Source organism: Triticum dicoccoides, chromosome 5B (genome assembly GCF_002162155.2).
Source record: "Triticum dicoccoides isolate Atlit2015 ecotype Zavitan chromosome 5B, WEW_v2.0, whole genome shotgun sequence".
Lineage (NCBI taxonomy): Eukaryota > Viridiplantae > Streptophyta > Magnoliopsida > Poales > Poaceae > Triticum > Triticum dicoccoides.
The window spans coordinates 562,565-571,625 of record NC_041389.1 but is presented as its reverse complement, the minus strand read 5'-3'; positions in this window follow the sequence as shown (position 1 = coordinate 571,625).

Here is a 9,061-nt window from a genome sequence, read left to right as displayed (position 1 = left end):
CAGTGGTGCCGGCGTCGAGAGGAGCGGCGCCGGGGTTCGGCCTAGCAGCGTACGGCGGGCGGGAGGCGAGCAGGCGCAGTGAAGGGCGCGGACGGCGAGCGCGGGTGTGATAGCGCAGCACGGACAAGCAGCGGCCCTAGCGGGCGTGGCCGGAGCTTCAGCCGTGTCGGCGGCCGGTGACGAGCGCGGCGGTAGCAAGTGCAACGGCGACAACGAGCTACGGTGGCGATGGTAGTAGCAGCAGGACAACGAACCAAGCCTACAGGAGAGGGGTTTCGACCGGGAGCTCACCGCGGAGGCACACGGAGGCCCGTTGGTGGCTTAGGAGCTGCAGAGGCGATGGATCGATGAAGGGCAGCGGCGACGACCGAGGAAGAAGATGGCGTCGATCCGGTCGATGATGTGGCCTCCCGGCCTCGATCCGGCGGCGTAGTCGACGCTGCGGACAGCGAAGGCGCTGCTGGAAAGGTCCCAGCCTACGGGGCCGACAGAGAGCATGCGGATGATGAGAACCATGGCGCCGATGGCTCGGTAGTGCGCGAGGAAGGAGGCAGCGAGCGGGAGGAAAAGTGGCGAGGCTAGGGTTCTCCAGGGGGGTTTCGGTGGCCTTATCCATCCACGCGACCGAGGGATCGCCGACGCGTGCACATCGTCGGCTATGGCGCCGGTGGATGAGCGCCACGCCCTCCCGTGAACAGGAGGAAGGAGAGGCTAGGCTGGGCTGGGTCATTTTGCCTAATGGGCCACGTGCCCAGTAGATTAGGTATTATGTTTCTCACCTCCTTTTGTTTATTGGTTTCCTTATTTATCTACTGTTTTGTATTTAGTTTAGGTACTAAATGATTTTAGTTAAAATTGAAACTCCTCACATAATTACCTCCTGATATTTTAGGTGTTGTCCAAAAAGTTTGGGTTATTTAGAAATGTTTGAAACTAAGTTCGTATTTTAATGGGCATAATAGTGATGCTTGTTCACTTTAATTGTTTCCAGGGGAAATCTAAAAATCCATTAAATGATAGTTCCTACATGGTAACCACTTAGTGAATATTTTCAACCCAACAAACATTTTAATTGACAGTTTTAAGAAATAAAAATTTGACTTGTTATTTGAAATTTCAATTTGACTCCGATTTCATCAAGTGGCAAATTGGCTTAATAAAACGTGATGACATGGTACATTAGGGTGGGTTACTGTAGCTTAATTATCCGGGTGTCACACACAGTTTGCCATGTAGATACTTTGTCCTAAATTGTGTACCCGCTCCTGTAGTAGGGTTCATAATGTGTGCTAGGGTTTTGGAGGAACAATTGGGGGTTTGTTGTAGGGTTTAAGGTTCACATAAAAGGTTCATTTTTTGCCAAGTTTGTTACAATTATTGGTGGTTGTACTCAATTTATGTGCTTTTTTGTAACAGGAGCACACAGTGACAAATTTTCAGTGCTATTTCATCATGGTTTTTTTTTCATGGGTCAAGGAAGCAACAGAAGTTATGTCAATGGACATGAAGTGTGGTATGATCAAGTTGATAGGTTAACATGGTCTCCAATCATGGTGGAGCATATGGTAGAGGAGATAGGATGGGAGATGGCTGGAAGGATAAAAGCATACTACCGCATTCCCATCCTTGACATCACCAGAAATTCTTTGAGACAGATTAGGAGTGATGCAGATACTGATCAAATGATGGTATTCTTGTCAATAGGCCATCACTTCTTTGATATTTATCTGGACCATGATGACAGTTTGCATTCTCCCAAGGATGTTGATGATGTAGTCCATAATCCAAGAGCTCATCTGCCACCAGTGTTCAGCCCTTCCAAAGAAAAGAGTAGTACCAATCTTGCATCTAGCAGTAGTCCATCACATAGAGGAGGAGAAGTTCCTATTCCAATTCAAATTGTTTATCCAAACAATCCAGAAGTTGAAGTTGATGATGGAAATCCATTTATCTTTGCAAGGAGGACAGAGAACATTCAGTCAGACAATTTGGATCATGTGCATGAAGAGAGTACTATTGAGCCAGAACAGCATGAGTCAGATAGAGTATTTGTGGATGCTAGTGGAGTAGATGTAGAGAATAATGGAGTTGAGAGGGAGGAAGACAGAGATAGAAGAGCCAAGAGGGGGAGGAAAGAGGTGTTGTCAGCATCGGAAAGTGACTCAGATGACAGTGATTTTGATCCAGCTGGCATGTTTGATAGTGATTTTGAGATCAGTGATGGGGATGATGATCTTTATGCAGACAATGTGGATGAAGATGAGCCAGTGCAGACAGAGGATAAGGTGCAAGGGGGACAGGTGAAACCAGGTTCTGAAGCAAAAGATGAAGCCATGTCTGATTATGAATCAGAAGGTGAGGACTTGTGGGCACCAGATTCAGATGATGAAACTCAGACCAAGTTTAGAGCTTTCAGAAAGGAGGACCTGCAGTGTCCAAAGTTCCATGTGGGTCAAGTATTTGAGAATGTACAATTGCTAAGAAAAGCTATAAAGGAGTACAGCTGCAAAAACAGAGTGGATGTGAAGTTGCCAGTTAATGACAAGAAGAGAGTGAAGGAAATATGTGATGAGGATTGCACTTGGTATTTATGGGCATCATTTGACAGCAGGACTAAATGCTTCATGGTGAAGAAGTATGTGGAAGAGCATACATGTTGCAAGAAATGGAAGATCAAAGCATTTACTGCACCATTTCTTGCAAGGAAATATCTTGAGAGTTTCAGGGCAGATCAAGACATGAACTTGAGGAACTTCTCAAGAGTTGTACAAAAAGAATGGCATATGACACCAACTAGGACTAAGCTACAAAGGGCAAGGAGGCTGGCCATGAAGATAATTCATGGTGATGAAGAAGGACAATACAAGTTGCTGTGGGACTATGGAAATGAGATAAGGAGAAGCAAAGAAACAAGCAGCAGCTGCAAAGAAGCTGGCAGAGAAAAAAAATGAACAAGCCAGGCAAGCAGCAACTGCAAAGAAGCTGGCAGAGAAACAAGCAGCTGCTGCTGCAAAGAAAAAACTGGTAAATAGAACAGTTCAAGAGGAGCATCATAGCTCAGGGCTTGAGAAGAATGGAAGCATTTTTGACATCTTCAGGGACTAGTGCTGGAAATGTTAGGCAACTAGTCATTTTGGCCATCTTATGTAAAATAGCATCTTCAGCAACTACTCATTTTGCTTTCTGTCAAGTTATGTCTTTTGGAACATGTACTTCAGGAACTAGTCATTTGGCCATCTTCAGGCTCATGGTGATCTTTTAGCCATCTAAAAAACCAATGATCATTTGGCCATCTTTTGAAACATGTACTTCAGGATCATCTTATTTGGATCATTTTTGTTCATTTTACTTGGAACATCTTACTTGGATCATTTTCTTCATACTGACATACTTGGAATAGTTTACTTGACATCATAGTTACATACTACTAAAATTGACACTGATTTTAGTTCATACAACAGAACAATTTATTGAACTTCAGAGACAAACCATCATACAAAAGGTTCATACATCAACTGTTACAGCCATCATACTGACATTTCACTTCTTAATCAACTACCACTAGGTCTACTACTAGTACCACACTTCTTCATCAACTACTAGTACCACTAGGTCTAATTGAAGCTACCACACTTCTTCATTTCTTCATCAGCACCAGTTTCATTTCTTCAACAGCAGCATGACACATAGCACAACAAGCACCAATACACCACCAAGCAGCAGTTTCAACAGTAACATCATCTGCACACCTAAATTAAGAAGTGCACGAGCTTCTGCCCTCATGATGTTCATGCTAGCTCCGGGCTGTTCTTGCATCTGCATACTTATCCTCTGACATGCATTTCTCTCTGCAACCCTTCTTCTTCCTTCTGTTTCTCTCTCAAGCTGTTCCCTCCTATCTTCTGTTGCTCCAATTGCATCAACAGCTTCATGCCCAACAAGATAACGATGATCTACAAGGTAGGCCACGTATTCCCTCTCCCAATGCCAGAAAACACATCCTTGCTACAAGCTCAAAACCAAGAAAAATCAGAAATTTTGCACAAACTCAAACTCAAAACTCAGAACCAACAAGCACCAATGTCAATCAGGTCAAGGATGCTTACGGTCACACATCTGTAGAACACCCATCCCTCATGCTCCTCCGTGTTGGACACGTAGAACCTCACTTGGCAGCCGCAGCGAGGGCATGAGATGAGCGGCACCACCACTGTCCTCCCGCGGCGTCCAGATCGGGCAGAACTGCTGCTGGACATGGCGGGTGACGAGGACGAAGGCAATGGGCAGCGGCGCGCGGTGGGCGGCGGGCGGCGGCGAGCGCAGGGCGATGGCGACGGCGAGCGGTGGGCGGCGGCGACGAGCGCTGCGAGGGGAACAAAACTAGGGATTTGGATAACAGGGGAATTGCGAGGGGAACGAGCTGACTGCATTTTTACACATAAACCCTCCTAAATTTGCTGTTCAAATAAGTAATCCCCCCCACGCCTACGTGGCAAGCGTGGACTGGTCAGAACGGCGGCGTACCGGTTCAATACGGTGAACAGTGACCGTATAATCACGTCCCATCATACATAGTTACCGTAATGACCGTATTTCTAAGTACAGTGACCAATCCGAGCTCGCGGCGCAAGTTCAAGTACCTGCAGTGCATTTTACTCGTGTTGTTTTATATTCAACTCAGTTCGGTTCCAGTGGGCCGGCCTAGTCATGGATCTCCCTGTGTGGCGTGCACTTCATTCAACACAACGTGCGTCCTATAGGAGCTCCGACAGGAATTGAGAACGCGACATCACTCTGCTCCAGTGCGCTATCTAGCCCCTAGAGAAAATGGCCACATGTAAACAGACACGCGTCACAAACTAATTTAGGAACTTGCCGTTGCGGGATATTCCCTATTGGACGTCATTTTTTGTACATGTACAGTAGCATATATATTTTTGGAGATTTGAACACATTTCAGAAAACACGAAAGAAATTTTGAAGAAATGAATTTTAAATACCAAAATAGTCCTTGAAAAACCAAAACAAGATTTGGAATTTCAAACAGATTTTGAAAAAAAGTGGAAATTTTCAAAAAATAAGAACAAAATTTGTTAAGGAGTTCTTTTTTTTTTTTACTTTGGAACAATTTTTAAAAGTGTTCGAACACATCTTTAAATTTTTAGTTTCAACAAACATGAATAAATGTGAAACCCCAAACGTATTTCAAAAGAAGGAACAAATTACAAGTTCCAAAAAATTTTAGTCAAGAAACAGAATGTTCTATGAAACGCAAACACTTACAAAATTTCTGAACAAGTGTTTTAGAAACTATAACATTTCGAAAACAGGAAGTTTTGTTGAAAATCATGAAGATTCTCTTGAAACGGAAACATTTTTCCAAATTCTAAAATAAAATTTGGAGACACAGACCTATTTGAAAATTCCTGAACTAATCTTGATAACATGAACATTTTTTGAAACTTGTGAACTATTTAAGAAACTCGGACATTTTTTCTAATTCTTGAAAACATTAACGTTTTTTGTAATTTGCAAATAATTTCTGAAAATGGGGACAATTTGTTTAGCACCCGAACATTTATTGAAAAGTTCTGAAAGTTCTGAACAAAAGCATTCGCAACATTTTTAAAAGTAAGAACATTTTTGGAAAATCTCAAACATTTTTAGAATTGATGAACAATTATTGAAACACAACCATTTTTACAAATTTTGAACGTTTTTTAAAGCAAGAACATTTTTTGAAAATTAAGAACAATTTTCGAACTTGAACTTACTTTAAAAAAAGATAAAATAACCTTGAAAAAAGCGAAAAGCAAAGGAAAACGAAAAAAAGAAAAGAAATATGAAAGGAGAGAAGGAACGGAAACAGAAAAACAAAAACAAGTAACAGACAAACCGTTAAAAGAAACAAAAAAACGGTCCAAGCAACCTTCTCGAATGTTTCCAAACACAGCTGTCTAGTTGCGGTTATATGTGCACTGTCTATACAAAACTGGGCCGGTCCATCACGTCGCTGCTCGGTCGCTCACCTGCGCGAAGCGCCGGCAGTCTGACACAAAGCGCGTCAAATAAGATATTCCCTCGCGCAGGGCCGAAACCATTTGGTGCCTAAGCCGCCGCTTAAATGCCATTTCATACAATGCGCACACCCGAGTTTACACTATGTCCAGTAGCGCGCCAGCCCATATTCTTTTATGTTCATTTTTTTTCTGCATTTCCACCTGTGTTTTCTTTCCTTTCTTTTTTCCTGGTCTTTATTTCTATTTTTAAATGCGTGAAATTTTGTAAACATTTATGAGTTTCCTTTCAAAATGGATGATTTTTTTCTATTTGTGAATTGTTTTTCCAATTGGATGCACTTTTTTTATTTTTTTTTATTTTTCAAAATTCATAATTTTTTCCCACTTCATGAATTTTTTCCCAAAATCGATAAACTGTTTTTCGAATTCGTGAACTTTTTTCAAAATTTGATGAAATTTTTCCATGATCTATGAACTTTTTCCAATTTGTGAGAACATTGTTTTCAGTATGGATCAACTTTTTTAAAATTTATGAACTTTTTGTAAATTTATGAAAATTTTCAAACTCGATGAACATTTTTCATTTTTGTGATTTTTTTCTTCAAAAAGTCAACGTCAGTCTCTCAACTAGTCCTTCTCAAGATGGGTAAAGCGTCTCAACTCTCTTGGTGGAGAGCCCGCATGTTATATATTCATAGAATGGGGCTTATCCCATAAATGCATACACTTGATTGTTACAATTGTGCATAGCACGTTGAGACAAAGAGAGATACACGAAGGTTTACAAGAGAGTTAAAGAAGACAGTTACAATAATCACTACATGCATCAACTTCTAACAAACCGTGTACGTTTATTCTTGATCTTTAACAAGACATCCATAACAGCCGCCATAAGACATCCCACATGGCCTGCCACCATTGAAATGCCTCACAAGGACCTCAAGATGATCAATAAAGTGTAGGAACTGGTGGATGTCCTTCCAGTCAACTTCTGTGCCATTAGTAACAGTCGAGTTCTTATCAAATAACAAACGAGTAGTGTGTTGAACTTTGTAATAACCTACCCGTGCCACCAATTCTAAGAAATATTAGTTAGAAGTAGCATCTTCATGAGAGAAGGGAATCACAAATTGTTGCTACTTCTAATGTCAAATTGTGATTAGTTAGACAGAATAGGTGGATTACGAAGTAATCGAGGCAACATGCAAGAACCAGATACAAAACTAACATGGATGATCTACTCGAATGACGTCGGAGTGGAAGATCACAGTGAAGATGAGACCAGGTTCTGCTATTTCCATCAACATTCGTGCGCCAACCTTCAGTCTGTAACACTTGAGCAAGGATCTTCTTGGTTCATGAACCCAACTAGGAACTTATATACATAGCGTATCTTCAATATGACCATTAAACTGGTGTATTCAGTTATGAAAAGGACGACCATCTTGAGTACATGTGTTCTGGCAGAGCAAGGAATGCATTGCAGGAAAAAAAATACGTGAACACAATTTATTCGCTCTCCAAATCTAGAAATAATTTCCTCTTTCATGTCAGTGTTGACGATGGCACCAATACATTTTATCTAAATATAGCAATCAAAATTTCCAAATTAGTCAACAACATGTTCAAAAACCCCAACCCTCCCAGAAAGAAAAAAATGATTCTAGGAAAATAATGTGCGCATTTCGAAATCCAGTGTTAGGATGAGAAGGAACAAGTGTGGCGTCTCGCCGAAGGCGGATGAACTTGTAGGGTCCTCACACTTTGGGCACTGCAAATGAAACCCACTAGATTCAGTAGGAAGAAAAATGCATCAACGACAGTGGCTGCTATCCTAGGATTACTGGCGACCAAGGGACTTGGATTTATCGGGGATAGATGAAGAATTCGTACCTGGTTCTTCATGAGAAAATCATACGCAATCGCCGAGAGTAGGTTTTCTCTGAACAAGCAGACGAGGGAGAAGGGGATTCAGGCCCAGTGAAATACTGTTGCTTCGTCTGTCCAGCTTACTGCTACTGCTGGAAAGGTGTTTTTTTTGTGATTTGACGACTCATTAGGCATTACTGCAGCGCTACGACCGGGGTGATCTACCGTGCAGTTGCGCAATGTAATTTGGTGCATGGCACGTGGACCCCGTTGCCGGATGCCCCGCATATCAGCGAAAGGAAGTAGAAAGGAAGGAGTAATTAGTTACACATAAATATATGTTTGATAGAGAGATACTCGCTCTGTAAAGAAATATAAAAATCTTTTATATCACAACTTTATACATAAGAAAAAACAAGGGAGATATATATGACATAATATGGGGGTTCAGATGAGAATAAAATAATCAGATAGGCTGATAGTTTTGGACTTTGGGCCACAGGCTGGTGGGCCTGCATGTTTGGGGGCCCATGTGTTCTAACTCAAATCATTTCATCCGGTAAATAGTGCAAGAGATCGATACAGCGTTTATTTTAGATGTTGTCACAAGGCGAATACAAAAAAAATAAATAAAGCATGATAGCTGTTAGAATGAAATTGAATGACAGTTCCTAACCAGCAATCAGAGTTGCAATTCTTTCATGATATCGTAAATGATAAATAATATCGTCGTACCACTTATACTCACATGACACTGTTTGAATCAGGGCTCCGCGGACCCAACGGGGTTCAAACTCGGGGGCGTGTACGAAGGATCTCACTTCACCGGGATGCTCTGCTCGCTATACCCAAGGCTCTACCTCGCCGAGTGCGATCGTAGAGAAAGGAAGAACTTAGAGATTTATCCAGGTTCGGGCCACCTTGCAATGTGAAACCCTACTCCTGCCTTTTGTGGATTGGCCTTGCGAGGAGGTTGAGGATGAACTGGTACAGTGGATGAGCAGCCTCGCGAGGGACTGGATGATGAGGATGGATCGATCCCTCTCTATGGTGGATGCTAGTCTATATTTTTTTGACCATGAACAGTAGGAAAGGCTCCTACTGTGTAAATATATTAAAAGAATAGGCTAAGAAGTACAGATTACATTGTTACAAGGAGAGGGGCTACCCCT